Source organism: Saccopteryx bilineata, chromosome 1 (assembly GCF_036850765.1).
Source record: "Saccopteryx bilineata isolate mSacBil1 chromosome 1, mSacBil1_pri_phased_curated, whole genome shotgun sequence".
Classification (NCBI taxonomy): domain Eukaryota; kingdom Metazoa; phylum Chordata; class Mammalia; order Chiroptera; family Emballonuridae; genus Saccopteryx; species Saccopteryx bilineata.
Genome location: NC_089490.1, coordinates 167,501,710 through 167,516,968, shown reverse-complemented (window position 1 = coordinate 167,516,968; position 15,259 = coordinate 167,501,710). Strand labels below are relative to the sequence as shown.

At 39.4% G+C, this 15,259-nt stretch overlaps 1 protein-coding gene across 4 annotated transcripts in view; it reads left to right on the top strand.

Moving 5' to 3' along the window:
* The first annotated feature begins 2,843 nt into the window (after window positions 1–2,843).
* Window positions 2,844–15,259, top strand: part of CLCN3 (chloride voltage-gated channel 3) — a 104,198-nt gene continuing 91,782 nt past the window's right edge. For 2 of the 4 annotated variants that reach the window (XM_066279272.1, XM_066279254.1), the window contains exon 1: window positions 2,844–3,366. The gene's annotated coding sequence lies outside the window, so the exon portion shown is untranslated. Of the gene's footprint in view, window positions 3,367–4,191; window positions 4,228–15,259 lie in introns of all 4 variants that reach the window. The other 2 variants (XM_066279262.1, XM_066279302.1) reach the window with 2 other exon arrangements.

Here is a 15,259-nt window from a genome sequence, read left to right as displayed (position 1 = left end):
TGTGTGTGTGTGTGTGTGTGTGTGTGTGTGAGAGAGAGAGAGAGAGAGAGAGAGAGAGAGAGAGGGAGGAAGGGAGAGACAGGAACATCAATCTGTTCCTGAACGTGCCCTGACCAGAGATTGAACCGGCAACCTCTGCAATTTGGAAAATGCTTTAACCAATTGAGCTATCCAGCCAGGGCTATATCTACCTTGATAAAAGTAATGAAGGAGTCATAAGAAGTTTGACTGTATCATCACCATGGACATAATACCAGCTCTGAAGCCCAGGACTATATTGTTTGAGAATATTCAATTCTTCCCTGGAAGAAAAAAAAAAAAAAAAAAAGGAACAGGACAAAACGCATGTGTTAAATGCAGAATAAGTTACTAACCTGTGAAACATGTTGAACAGGTAAAGTTAGTAGGGCATATACTTGTAAACGTAGAAAAAGTTTGACTGACCAAGAGATGCGTAATATTCAAATGTACTAAACATACAAAAGGCACTAATATTCATCAAGCATTATATATTACCGATACACTAAATATATATGAGACATTAAACATTCACAAGTCTCAGCTCTGTCACCTAGTGGTGACAATCATACTGTGTCCCACATATCTTGCTTAAGAAGTGCAAAATCTGTTCATGCTGAGCAGGGCAACTAGCAAGCTACTGCTGTGGCCATTTCTGCCCCTGCATCTCTCCAGTAGAACTAGAATGTGTCATTACTATGGCATCTTCCTTGTTTGGTCCCTTGCTCAAACCTCAACTCTGATCCAATTACGATACCATCAACAAGAAGGCTAATGTGCCAAAGAGAGAGACAGGACATATTGATACGAACATTGCGTTACCACTGGTTTCAATTCATGTGTCTTTTCACCTCATTTGTCCCGTACCCTCAGAGTGTTAATTTTTTTCCCCCTTTGCTTCTCATGTCTTAGCCTTTCTTTCCATGACCTCTCGGATAGCTCATCTGGTGGTATATCTGGAGGATAGTGTTGCATCGAGGTAATTTCTCATACAACAGAAAGCAGGTAATATCTGGGTATTACTCAGAATTGTATGTTATAATTTTTTTTAAAGGATGAACTCTTTTGCCTGATATCCTGTAATTTTCAACTCTTTGCATTCAAAAGAATGCCTCTCCTTGAGTGTAGATTTTCCTGGCAATGATAGAATCCCTAACTTTGGCAGGTTCTAAGATGTGTCCTTAAAAGAACTTTTAATCTTTAGGTTTTCCAAATAAACCAGATTAACAATTTTTAGAATATTCATTATAGTGGGGTACAGTTTATTTGCCAGAAGCTGAATTTCTTGATCCTGAGGTCACCTGAATGGCCCTTTGATTACTGCACATGTTAGGTGACTAGACCTCATAGTTTCAGAATTAGATAGCAAGAACTTTTGGTGTTTTCCTCCTGCTTATTTAAGTGGCCTGAGACTCAGAGTTAAGGAAACCTACTACATAAACTCCTATACTTTTATGCAAGGCCTAGTGACAGGGAAGGGCAAAAGGGGTTCTGAAACAAAGTTTCACTGAGAAAAACCTGATTCATGGGTTGCTGCTGGCCCTGAATTAGAAAGTAAATGTTAATGGGTAACTTGTATGTGCAAATTTGTCGGCTGGTAGAAACAAATATGAACTGAAAAAGTTGGTAGTGCAGAAGCCTCTTAAGGCATAAAACGCTCTTGGGAGAGGGTATTATAAAGGGGATTTTCTTTTTCTCACCCCAGCCCCAACTCCCCCCCCCCCTACTGTAAGGGGGTAAAAACAGGCACTCTTGCATCACCTGTGGTAGGTGGCTGTGGATATGAGAACAGTGATTCCATCTTCCTTTCTACTACTTTTTGAACGGGAATACCTATAAGTTACTTTATGCCTGTCTGTCCAATCGCTGTCTTAGGAGTGTTGGGAGCAGAGAACATAGTCCTTTAGTTTTTCATGTGAAAATGGTATTGTGTTAGATTGTTATTTTCTTAGATGAAAGTTAACTGCATCTAGGTGGTAAAGTTGCATGTCTGCATCCTACTTTCACGTGCTCCAGGGGAAAAAATACACCCAAATGTAGATGACTCAAAGGACAGAATTTTAAAATCTAGGTGACTGATCCTATCCTGCCCACGATGAAAACCCTTCAATATCATATTGTTATTACAACTAAGTTGGATCTACACTTTGAAAACATAAATTTTATATTATATATATTGTCTCCAAAAGACGTAATGTGCACGTTATTTTCGAATACATAACGACTAAATTCAGTTATCAGTTTTCTTTACGAGTATTTTAGGCGCACGACGGGGGTGGGTGGGGTGGATCCCACTGCATTCCGTGCCTGCGACCTGTAAGCACGGGCAGCATGAGCCGCTAGTCTCAGGCTAAAGGCCCACGTTTCCCTCCTTCTAAGTGTCAGTTACAAGCGCCCATCAACGGCTGCTTTTGTTTTGCAGGTTCGTGACGGTCGCCTGCCGGCGTGTCGCGCGCTGCTTCAAGACACTTGCTCCGCCGGCGTGCAAGTGGAGCTTCGCGAGAACGCCGGGACAGGCGCGCGAGGGCGGCCTCCGAGACAGCTTCTGCCCACGCGGCCGCCACCAGTCCTCCCGAGAGGTCACCAGCGGGGCAAACAGCAAAGCAAGTGACGCCTGCTGAACCACTGGAAGGGTTTCACACCCAGCGCGGCTCCTCGAGACTTGCCAGCTCGCTCGGCTCCTCCTCTCGGCGCCGTGCCCCGCCCACTTCTGCCGTCTTGCCCAATAGACGCCGGCGCGGCTCCGACTGTGGCCGGAGGAGGAGGTGCTGAGGCGGCCGGACGCTGAACAGCCGTTCACGTCTACGCGGTGACGTCACGCGCCGACGCACCTGTCAGGCTCCGGATTTCTGCCCCTTTTCTTCCCGTTCCGTGGGTCGGGGCTACTCTGGTCCGGAACCTGCAACCCCTTTCGTAGTCCCGGTTCGCCCGCGGCCGGATTCGGGCTGCGTGTTGAGGAAGGAGGGTCGGTGGGTTGAAAGCTGTTTGACTTCATTCCCTAGTTAGACCATGGATTCAGTTTTAGTCTCTTAAGAGGGAAGTGATGTTGGAGATATTTATTTCCAATTTTGGGCAGAAGCAGGTTGACTCTAGGGCCCAAAGCAAGCAGATTTAACTTAATGCTGCTCCCGTGTATGAAAGAGGACAAAAACAAGTCCCACTTGGCCGAATTTCCATTACTTCAGAAGAAAACCCCAGGTGTCTTTTAAATTGCGGTAGTTTTTGTTGTGTTAAGCTTCTCCAGGTGGAGCTCCCAGGGTTAGCTAGGTTTTAGGTTTGAAACAGATGCAGAATCCAAAGGCAGCGCAGAAAACATCCACCGATTTTGCTATGCCTCTGAGCTGCAAGGTGAGTTGCATTCAATGAGTGGAAATTCGTTAGCTGTCCTGTTCACGGTTTTTGGGGTCAACTGTGTGATGCCAGGGCTGCCACCTTGGTTTATCTTATAACAGATTTACCTACGTGATGTTAAATCCACCCTGATTAGATATGGATCCTAGAACATTCTTTAAGATTTCACCTGTTATGTCCAGGAAACGTCGAAGGACTTTTGAATAGAATGGAAGTAGGTTCCAGAAAAAAATTAAATTTGAACTCAGAGAGTGGTATTTACATTCGCTAAATTTACCCAAATATAAATACTGAGTTTTTCTTTCTTAGGTTTGTTTATCTGTATATCAAGACATAGTTTGTGTGTGTGTATAAAACGTTTGTGTTTTGGTCTTAAACTTGGACCAGAAGTTTCCTTAAAATCTCAAAAATTAATTTTGCATATAATATACTTTATATTGCATTTTAAAACGAGTACAGCGAAGGTAATTACATATATATTGTGCATTTTTATTAGAATTGAATCAACTGGGTATTCCAGTTTTTTGGGTTTTTTTTATAATTCAAAAGTTCAGTTCTGTGAACTATACACTCTTTTGATCTATGCAGTTCAGTTACTGTACTCATAATGGCTTATGTCATTGATGTTTGAATCTTTCCAGAAATGCTTTTCATCTCCAAAGAGTTAATTTAGAAGATTTTTTTCGTGATGGGGTCAGTAATTTAACTGATGTCAATTTTATGTGCCTTTGTGAATCACTAGTAAATACTATCTGTATAGCTCAAGAGTACATATAGGAGTAAAAATGCTAATGTATATATTATTGATTTTCATTATAAAAGGTGCTGCTACTGATTGCACAGAGTGACTAAAAAATGGTATGTGACCTACAGATAATTTCTCAAATTGCATATGCTCTGGTTAACAGGAATAGCCACTGTTGGCAGAATACATTACAGAATTCATTACATTCCCACAATCTACCTCCCACACTCTTTAAAGACTTTTTATTTTTTATGGTATATTTTACATACAGTATTAGTCTCAGGTGTACAAGATAATGATTCTACACTTGTATACCAAATATGATCACCACATGTCTAATAAATGCTATGATTCTTTGCTTGAAAAATGGGTCAAATGATTTGAAGAATATGCATGTTTAGTACCTACATTGTTACTTGGAAATTGTTTTAGCATGTGTTTCAATCATATGTGGCTCATTAGGAATGTAAATATTTAACGAGGTTTTGGATATATATAGTTCAGGGAAACAGATTTGCTGAGGTTATGATTTTATGTTAGTAAATTGGTTATTTTCCAGGACATGTTGGTGATAGTCTTTGCATTTCCTGTTGTGACATGTTGGTAATACTTTTCACTGCTCAGGAAGCCAGATTTGATCTCTGTGGGGAGTCAGATATCAAAGCAGTATCCTGCAGGGTTCTGACCACTATGACTGCTTTGTAGAACTTTCAACTAAATTTCTACTCAAACTTGTCAGCAGTGATCTAAAACATATAATATGACATAATAAGTTAATATTTATTGAGTGAATTATATGATTCAGGGTATTTCATAATGAATTTTGACTAATCAGAATGCTAGAAGAAAAGATTGAGAGATGACACCATAGTTTCATTAATTTTTCAATTGTAAAAGTAATGTAAAATTACAGAAATTCTGAAAAAAAATTTTTTTTAAAACTCATTCTGCTACTCTAATAAACCTTGTTTTGGTGTTTTTTCATAATGCACATTCACCTGTGTGTATAAACATTGTATCCATGATTCATTTTGATACTTAAAAATGTTCCTGAAGTATAAAGTGGAGGATGAACCCATGTGGGGAAATTGCTTATTTACATGACTGAAATATGGAGAAATTGATCTGAAACTGACTGGAATCAAGTTAAATAAATATATCTTGACCTTATGGAAAGTAGTTGAACAGTTTCTTTTGTAAAATTAATGAAAATTATTTGGTTTTCAAAGTGTAAGCCTTCCACAGCATCTTTTCTTTGATTTTTGTTTACGTTTCTTCCTTGTTATAGTCTGAACCTTATGTTTTTCCTTTTAAAATCACCTAGCATGTAACTTTTGACTGACTAAAGTTTTTTATAGATTGGGGAAATTTTCTTCAGAGTAGACAGACTCGACTTCCTTTAGCAGGCAGGTTATTCATTTCATATGTTTTTGAAGACAGATATGTAAGGGACAGCAATTTGGACATCCAGCTAACCTAATTGGCAATCAGAATAAAATATCATGAGCTACTACTTTTGGGAGAAATAAATTTCTTATCTTGTATGTGCTGACAATTTGTATAAGAATAAATTCTTACTACCATGATGTTCCGACCTGAGTTTCAAGATGTTACATGGGATGGAGGGGGTCATTCCTTGGTACAATAAACTTAAGACGCGTTTTTAACTTTTGTTTATGAAGTTAACGTTTACTACAGGTTTTTTTCAAGAACCTTTCTTACGCTGTTAGCCATTACGATTTTAGACGGGCATATGCTTTATTACCCATGCTTATTTGACCATGCATGAAACCTTTTCCTGGACTTGGGTTCTGTGCACATAGTCATCTCCAAATATATTTGTTGCCTTTTTGGTTCCACAGCTTGCTTTATGCCGCTTTTACTTCAGTTAATCTCCTCCCATCTCTGCCCCATAAAATCTCACTTACCTTTTAAGGTTCACCTCACGTGTGTCTCTTCCAAAGGCTTCTCATCATCAGATACAGTGAAATGTGGTCTTTTCTCTGAGCTTTTATAACAATTACTCTGTCTTCTCTGATAACTGTTGTGTATTGCCTTTTATTATGTGGAATTTATAGGAAAATATTAGAACATCCCTTTTGAAGACGGTATGTAAAGTAATTTAGGAGGTTACCGAAAGCTGTATGCCCTATACAAACATGATGCCATTAATCAATAAAAATTGAGTTTGTATATTTTATAATTTCTGGTACATTAGTAGCTGTTCTATAATCATTAGAATATGAATAAAACATTGTTTAAATTTATTGTCACATTTTTATATTTGACTAGTACTTCACACATACAGATCTTAAAATACTTTTATGAAAATGCTTCTTACATAAAAATGGCCATATCAGTCAGTTTCACTTCCCTGCCATCATTGTTTTTGAGACCTGTCTATCTCTCTAGTTGCTGACATTTGGGAGTTTCATTTCTTTTAATCAGAATGTGTATACATTTCTGTCAGCTTACTGGCCAGTCAGATAGCTGGCTGACACACCTCTGATGTTTAGCTGTGGTTCTTAACCCTAACCAGTCTTCTTTATGAACAAGGTGAAACTTTGTTGGGAGCTATGAAAAATTAGTGTACTACTCTCAGGCTATTAGTCTCTTAGCCATGCATTTCCAGGGTCTTCCTATTTCTGCTCCCTGCACCCCCTCAAGTTCTGGTGGTGTACTGCTTATACTGCTCATATGTGCCTTGACTGGGGGGCTTACAGCAGACCAAGTGACCCCTTGCTCAAGCCAGCAACCTTGTGTTCAAGCTGGTGAGCCTTGCTCAAACCAGATGAGCCTGCACTTAAGCTGGCGACCTCGGGGTCTCGAACCTGGGTCCTCCACATCCTAGTCTGACGCCCTGTCCACTGCACCACCACCTGGTCAGGCGCTTATACTGCTTAGTGTTTGCAGTTTGGGGGCTAGATTACACCCCCATCATTGTAATCTGGCCTTTAATAGGACTAAAGCCTGGATGTATAATTTGACAGTATGAAGGAACACTCTGGTCTTGAATCCTGTAAGCTGTAGGAGACAAAAATTTATTTCTTCCAACTGTTTTGAATTAATTAGTCCAGTCAGAAACTTAGCAGATATCTTAATTTATTCTTTACTGTTCTCCACATTTTGTTAGTTACCGTATCCTCTTTATATTTCTCAAACTCCTTCTACTCCTCAGTATTGCTATGGCTTATTTCAGTATGCCCTCACTATCTTATATTTAGAATTGTTCACAGGTCTTCTAGAATAAGGGCACCTAACTGCTCTCCCTATCTTTAGTCGGTCAGTCTGGTGCTTTTCAATCTATCTTCCATACTACTGCTAGCATTGGCCTGCTAAAATACCTATCTGATCATATGGTTTCTCTTAATGGCTTCCAGTGCATTTAAATGAGTAAATGAGTTCCTTTACATGATGTGAGCCCCCCCCTTCTTGATCTGGCCTGTGTTCAGCTCTCCAGCTACTCATTAGTCCTTTTCTCTTCTGTAAGCTACCCAAGCAGGTTTTAATTACTATGCTGTTGTGCTTTTGCACGTGGCTTTTTTTTTTGCATGTATTGACTTTTCATCTTATAATTAGCCTAGTTAACTCATCCAAATCATTCAGTACTCAGCTGAAACCTTCCCTCCATAACTAAATGTTCACAAATTTTCCCAGACAGCATGCTCTTTCAGTGTTATTATCTTGTATGTACCTCTCCTGTGGTACTTATCATACCACACTATAGCTATTTATATGTCTTGCATCTTTACTACCTTGGGAATAGAGACCTTATCTTATTTTGTAACCCAGCACCTGGATTTTTTGCCTGGTATATGCTAGCTGCTGGGTAAATGGTTGTTGAATGAATTAATAAATGATCCTGAAAACTAACTTTGGCTACTAGGTACATGGTGATCCTGTAACTCGTAAAGGGAGAGTAAGAGAACAGGCAGGTATTTACTCAGTTTGGGTCTTGGTGAATTTGAATTCTCATACAACATCTAAGTAGAGACATGCCATTCATTTGTTATGCATTATTTATTCATTCATACTATAAATATTAATTGACCCAGAAAGATTTTGTGCTTATAGACAAGATTATACTAAAATTTATATGGAAGGGCAGAAGAACTAGAATAACTAATACAGTTTTGAAAAATAAGAGTGAAGTGTGAAAAATCAATCTGTTCAGTTTCAAAACTTAGCTATAGTAATCAAGACTGTGGTATTGCTATAGATAGAGACATCTAGATCAGTGTAACAAAATGGGAGAATTCTGAAGTAGACCCACACAACTATGCCCAGCTAATTTTGGCAGAGACATAAAAACAATTCAAAGGAAGAAATATAACTTTCAGCAAGTGTTATTTTCGGCTCCAGTGTGCTGGAGCAATTGGACGTCAATATGTCAAAACACACAATAAGCAAAATGAACCTCTACCTATGTCTTACACCTTATATAAAAACGCACTCACAGTGGATCATGGACTTAATTGTAAAATGTATAACTTTTAGGAAAAAATTTTAAAAGATAATCTTTAGGTGGTAGGTTTCTTAGATTTAAAACCAAAAGCATTGTCCTTTAAGGAATAATTGATAAATTGAGCTTCATCAATATAAAATAGTTTTGCTTTGTGATAGACCTGGTTAAAAGAAATAAAGCTGCAGAGTGCGAGAAAATATTTGCAAACAACATCTGACAAAGGACTAGTATCTGGGATATATATTCTAAAATATAAAAATCAGTGGTAAAAACGCAATCCAATTAACAAATGGGCAAAAGATAGGAACAGTTATTTCATTGAACAGGATATGTAGATAGCAAATAAGCACATGGAAAGATGTTCAACATCATTAGCATTGGGGAAATGCAAACTAAAACAATGAAATGTCACTACATATCTATTAGAATAGCTAAAATAAAAAATAAAGCCTGACTGGTGGTGCTGCAGTGGATAGAGCATGGACCTGGGACACTGAGGTCCCAGGTTCAAAACCCCAATGTTGCCAGCTTGAGTGTGGGGTCACCTGCTTGAGCATGGAATCATCAACATTATCTCATGGTCGCTGGCTCAGCTGGTGTCCCCTGATAAGTTACATGTGAGAAGCAATAAATGAACAACTAAATTGCCACAACTACTAGTTAATGCTTCTTATCTCTCTCCCTCCTGTATCTGTATCTCAAAAAAAAAAAAAAAAAATCAACATCAAGTGCTGGTAAGGACATGGAGCAGCTAGAACTCCTACATGGTGGTTGGGATGTAAAGTTGGGAATGTAAAATTAGTAGTTTCTTAAACTAAGCATGCAATTACCATATGACCCACCTATTTAAGTCCTTTGCTTTCATCCCAGAGAAATGAAGATATGTTCACAAAAAATCCTGTATTTGGATATTTATAGCAGCTTTATATAATAGCCAAAATCTAGGAAATAGTCAGATATTAACCAGTGGGTGAATGGTTAAACAAGCTGTGGTACATCCATACCATGAAATAGTACTTGGAGATAAAAAGGAAAAAACTGTTGACACATACAACAACCTGGATGAATCTAGAGAGATATGCTGAGTGCAAAGAGCTAATCCCCAAAAGTACTGTAGTGTATGATTCCATTTATATGACATTCTTCAAATTGCAAATTTATAGAAATAGAAAACAGATTATGGGTTGCCAGGGATTGTGGAAGGGATGGGATGAGGGGGCTGGAAGAATGTGAGTGTCCCTATAAAAGGGGAACAGGAGGGATCCTTGTGATGATAATGTTCTGTATCTGACTGTATCAGTGTCAGTATCTTGATTGTGATAATAGCGCTATAGTTTTATAAGTTACCATTGGTTACTAAATAAAGGGTACAAGGATATATAGCCTATAACTAATGCTTATTTGGTGTATGTTGTATGTATTAAGCCCTCTCATGATTGTCATGTAAAGAAGTGAAGAAAGAATGTCTGTCTTTATAAAATCTTAGCCTTTGTTCTTGGATACATCAAAATTAAAATTATTATTATTTTTAGTGAGAGAGAGAGACAGAAAGTGTCAGCTTGTAGTTGTGGCAGTTTAGTTGTTCATTGATTGCTTCTCATAGTGCCTTGACCAGGGTTGGGGGAGGGAGGATTTCAGCCAAGCCAGTGATCCCTTGCTCAGACTAGTGGCCTTTGCGCTCAAGCCAGTGACCATGATGAGATCATGTTGACGATCCCATGCTCAAGCTGGCCACCCAGTGCTCAAGCTGGTGAGCCTATACTCAAGCCTGATGAGCCCATACTCACACTGGCAAACTTGGGGTTTTGAACCTGGGTCCTCAGCATCCCAGGCCAAGGCTCTATCCACTGCACCACCACCGTTCAGGATAAAATGATACTTGAACTACTAATGCCTACTTTTTAAAAGCCTTTGGTTAGCCCTGGCTGGTTAGCCCAGTTGGTTAGAGTGCCGACCCAAGCCACCAAGGTTTGATCCCTCATCAGGGCATGCATTGGATGTGACCAATGAATGCACAGCTGAGTGGAACAAGAAATGAGTGCTTCTCTTTCTCTCTCTCTCCCCCTCTCTAACAGTCTTCCTCTCTACCTTCCTTTTTCTGTCTTTCCCCCTTCCTCTCTCTGTCTTCCCCTTCCTCTCTCCCCCCTTCCTCTCTCTTTCCCCTTCTCTCTCTTTCCCCCATCTTCTCTCTCTCTCTTCCCCTTCCTCTCTCTCTTGCCCCCTTCTTCTCTTCCCCCTTTTACTCTCTCTTTCCCCTTCTCTCTTTTTTCCCTTCTTCTCTCTCTTTCCCCTTCTTCTCTCTCTTTCCCCTTCTTCTCTCTCTTTTCCCTTCTTCTCTCTCTTTCCCCTTCTTCTCTCTCTTTTCCCTTCTCTCTTTCCCCTTCTTCTCTCTCTCTTCCCCTTCTCTCTCTTTCCCCCTTCCTCTTTCTTTCCCCCTCTTTCCCCCTTCTTCTCTCTCTCTTTCCCCTTCTTCTCTCTTTCCCCCTTTTTCTCTCTCTCTTTCCCCCTTCTTCTCTCTCTCTTTCCCCTTCTCTCTCTTTCCCCCTTTTTCTCTCTCTTTCTCTTTTCCTCTCTGTTTCCCCTTTCCTCTTTCTCTCTTTCCCCCTTCTTCTCTTTCTTTCTTTCCCCCTTCCTCTCTCTCTATCCTCCTGTCTTCTCTTTCTCACCCTGTCCTTCTTTCTCTCCCCTTTCCCCTCTTTCTCCTTCCACCCCTCTCTAAAATCAATCACTCAATCAAAAGAATTTTTTAAAGGCTCCTTTGGTTATTATCCTTTTTTTTTAGTGAGAGGAGGGGAGACAGACTCCAGCATGTGCCCCAGTCAGGATCCACCTGGCAACCCCTATCTGGGGCTGATGCTTGAGTACTGAACTATCCTCAGCACCTGCTCAGACCAACTGAGCTATCCTCAGTGCCAAGGCTAATGCTGGAACCAATTGAGCCACTGGCTGTGGGAGGGGAAGAAAAAGAGAAAAGGGAGAGGGAAGGGGGAGAGAGAAGAGGAGAGAAGCACATGGTCTCTTCTCCTGTGTTTCCTGACTGGGAATCGAATTTGGCTGACACTCTAAACTGAGCCAGCTGGCTAGGGCTGGTTATTTACTTAAGAGTCACAGTATTTAATTTGATTGTCTCTATGGACACTGCAAAATTCTTAGTATAAACAGTTATTTTCATACTCTATTCCATTTTAACATTTACCTTAAATATAAAACTCTTGCTTTAATTAGTACATTAGAACAAATAACAGTATGTAATAATAGGCCATCTTTGGTAGAGATAACCACAAAACCTTAAAACCTTATCAAAGTTGCAAAGCAGTACGTATTTAAATTTTTCTTTGTAATTTGTGTGCTAGTTTTTTTGGTTATTCTTCCAAAGCCAGATTAATGCTGTTATGGAGAGTATTTGTTTATTGAAAAATGAATACATTTGTTTTTACCTCATTGCTTGAATAAACAATTTGATATTTATTTATTATCTATATATTATTGATATATACTAGTCACTGCCAGATGCTGAGATATAGATATATTCCCAAGGAGTTCTCAAAACTTCACCTTCTCAAAAAAAACCATAAAAAATTTCACCTTCTCATCCCATCAAAATTCCAATGACATTTTTTAAAGAAATGGAGCAAAAAATCATCAGATTTATATGGAACTATAAAAAACCCCAAATAGCCAAAGCAATCCTAAAGAAAAAGAATGAAGCTGGGGGCATTACAATACCTGACTTCAAACTCTATTATAGGGCCACGACAATCAAAACAGCATGGTATTGGCAGAAAAATAGACACTCAGACCAATGGAACAGAATAGAAAACCCAGAAATAAAACCACATATATATAGTCAAATAATTTTTGATAAAGGGGCCAACAACACACAATGGAGAAAAGAAAGCCTCTTCAATAAATGGTGCTAGGAAAACTGGAAAGCCACATGCAAAAGAATGAAACTGGACTACAGTCTCTCCCCCTGTACAAAAATTAACTCAAAATGGATCAAAGATCTAAACATAAGACCTGAAACAATTAAGTACATAGAAGAAGACATAGGTACTCAACTCATGGACCTGGGTTTTAAAGAGCATTTTATGAATTTGACTCCAATGGCAAGAGAAGTGAAGGCAAAAATTAATGAATGGGACTACATCAGACTAAGAAGTTTTTGCTCAGCAAGAGAAACGGATAACAAAATAAACAGAAAGCCAACTAAATGGGAAATGATATTTTCAAACAACAGCTCAGATAAGGGCCTAATATCCAAAATATACAAAGAACTCATAAAACTCAACAACAAACAAACAAACAATCCAATAAAAAATGAGAAGAGGACATGAACAGACACTTCTCCCAGGAAGAAATACAAATGGCCAACAGATATATGAAAAGATGCTCATCTTCTTTAGTTATTAGAGAAATAAAAATCAAAACTGCAATGAGATACCACCTCACACCTGTTAGATTAGCTATTATTAACAAGACAGGTAATAGCAAATGTTGGAGAGGCTGTGGAGAAAAAGGAACCCTCATACACTGTTGGTGGGAATGTAAAGTAGTACAACCATTATGGAAGAAAGTATGGTGGTTCCTCAAAAAACTGAAAATAGAACTACCTTATGACCCAGCAATCCCTCTACTGGGTATATACCCCCAAAACTCAGAAACATTGATACGTAAAGACACATGCAGCCCCATGTTCATTGCAGCATTGTTCACAGCGGCCAGGACATGGAAACAACTAAAAAGCCCATCAATAGATGACTGGATAAAGAAGATGTGGCACATATACACTATGGAATACTACTCAGCCATAAGAAATAATGACATCGGATCATTTACAGCAAAATGGTGGGATCTTGATAACATTATACGAAGTGAAATAAGTAAATCAGAAAAAGCCAGGAACTGCATTATTCCATACTAGGTGGGACATAAAAGTGAGACTAAGAGACATTGATAAGAGTGTGGTGGTTACGGGGGGAGGGGGGAGAGGGAAAGGGAAAGGGGGAGGGGGAGGGGCACAATGAAAACTAGATAGAAGATGACAGAGGACAATCTGACTTTGGGTGATGGGTATGCAACATAATTGAACGACAAGATAACCTGGACATGTTATCTTTGAATATATGTATCCTGATTTATTGATGTAACCTCATTAAAAAAATTAAATTATAAAAAAAAAAAATTTCACCTTCTCTAAATTAGGAAATGTAATAAATCTGTTAAAAATAGTGATATTTTGCCCTGGCCGGTTGGCTCAGCGGTAGAGCGTCGGCCTAGCGTGCGGAGGACCCGGGTTCGATTCCGGCCAGGCCACACAGGAGAAGCGCCCATTTGCTTCTCCACCCCTCCGCCGCGCTTTCCTCTCTGTCTCTCTCCTCCCCTCCCGCAGCCGAGGCTCCATTGGAGCAAACATGGCCCGGGCGCTGGGGATGGCTCTGTGGCCTCTGCCTCAGGCGCTAGAGTGGCTCTGGTCGCAACATGGCGACGCCCAGGATGGGCAGAGCATCGCCCCCTGGTGGGCAGAGCATCGCCCCTGGTGGGCGTGCTGGGTGGATCCCGGTCTGGCGCATGTGGGAGTCTGTCTGACTGTCTCTCCCTGTTTCCAGCTTCAGAAAAATGAAAAAAAAAAAAAAAAAAAGTGATATTTTATTTCCTACAAAAGTATAATAGTTTTACAAATATTTTTTAATATAGATCTTTGAGGTTATGTTCCAGAAGGAAAATTTCTTGAGGATAAGAGATTGTCTTAAGACGCTTAAAGTCTTCAGTACTAGAATTGGAGTATGCTTAGTTCCATTCATCTTTTATTTTTGTTATGTACTTATTATGACATAATACATAACTGCATACTTGTAAAACAAGACTTACTACATATGTCATAATAAGTACATACCAAGTCACTATTATTTATGACTTTCAAGTCCTACATATGAACATTTCAAGCCTGTTGCTAATGTCTACCATTTTGATATTGAGCAATTAGATTTATTTTTATAAGATCAAAGTAAGAGTAAGAACAATGAAAACGTATGCTTGTTTGGTATGATCTTCTTTGAAAAAAATGAAAATTGTTATATACTATATCATATTTTCCATGACTGATGTTTGACCATGATCTCTGAAGATTTAAATTTATAATAATGAAGGGGGATGAAGCTAATATTAAAATAATATAAATTACAGTATTTAAAATGAGTACTCGCCTCTGTTAAAGTACGGTGTGTCCATAAAGTCATGGTGCACTTTTGACCGGTGACAGGAAAGCAACAAAAGACGATAGAAATGTGAAATCTGCACCAAATAAAAGGAATCTCTCCCAGTTTCATACCTATTCAGTGCAGTTCGATGTAGGTTCACACACAGATTTTTTAGGGCTCCTTACTTAGGTAGCTATCCCGTATAGCCTCTACAGACTCGTCACTGACTGAAGGCCTACCAGAATGGGGTTTCTCCACCAAACTGCTGGTTTCCTTCAGCTGCTTATCCCACAAAATAATGTTATTCCTACGTGGTGGCGCTTTGTTATAAACGCGCTGATATTCACGCTGCACTTTGGTCATGGATTCGAATTTAGTGAGCCACAGAACACACTGAACTTTCCTCTATACCGTCCACATCTCGACTGGCATGGCCGTGGGCTGCTCCGCTGTATACATGGTGTTATGTCATCATCTGCG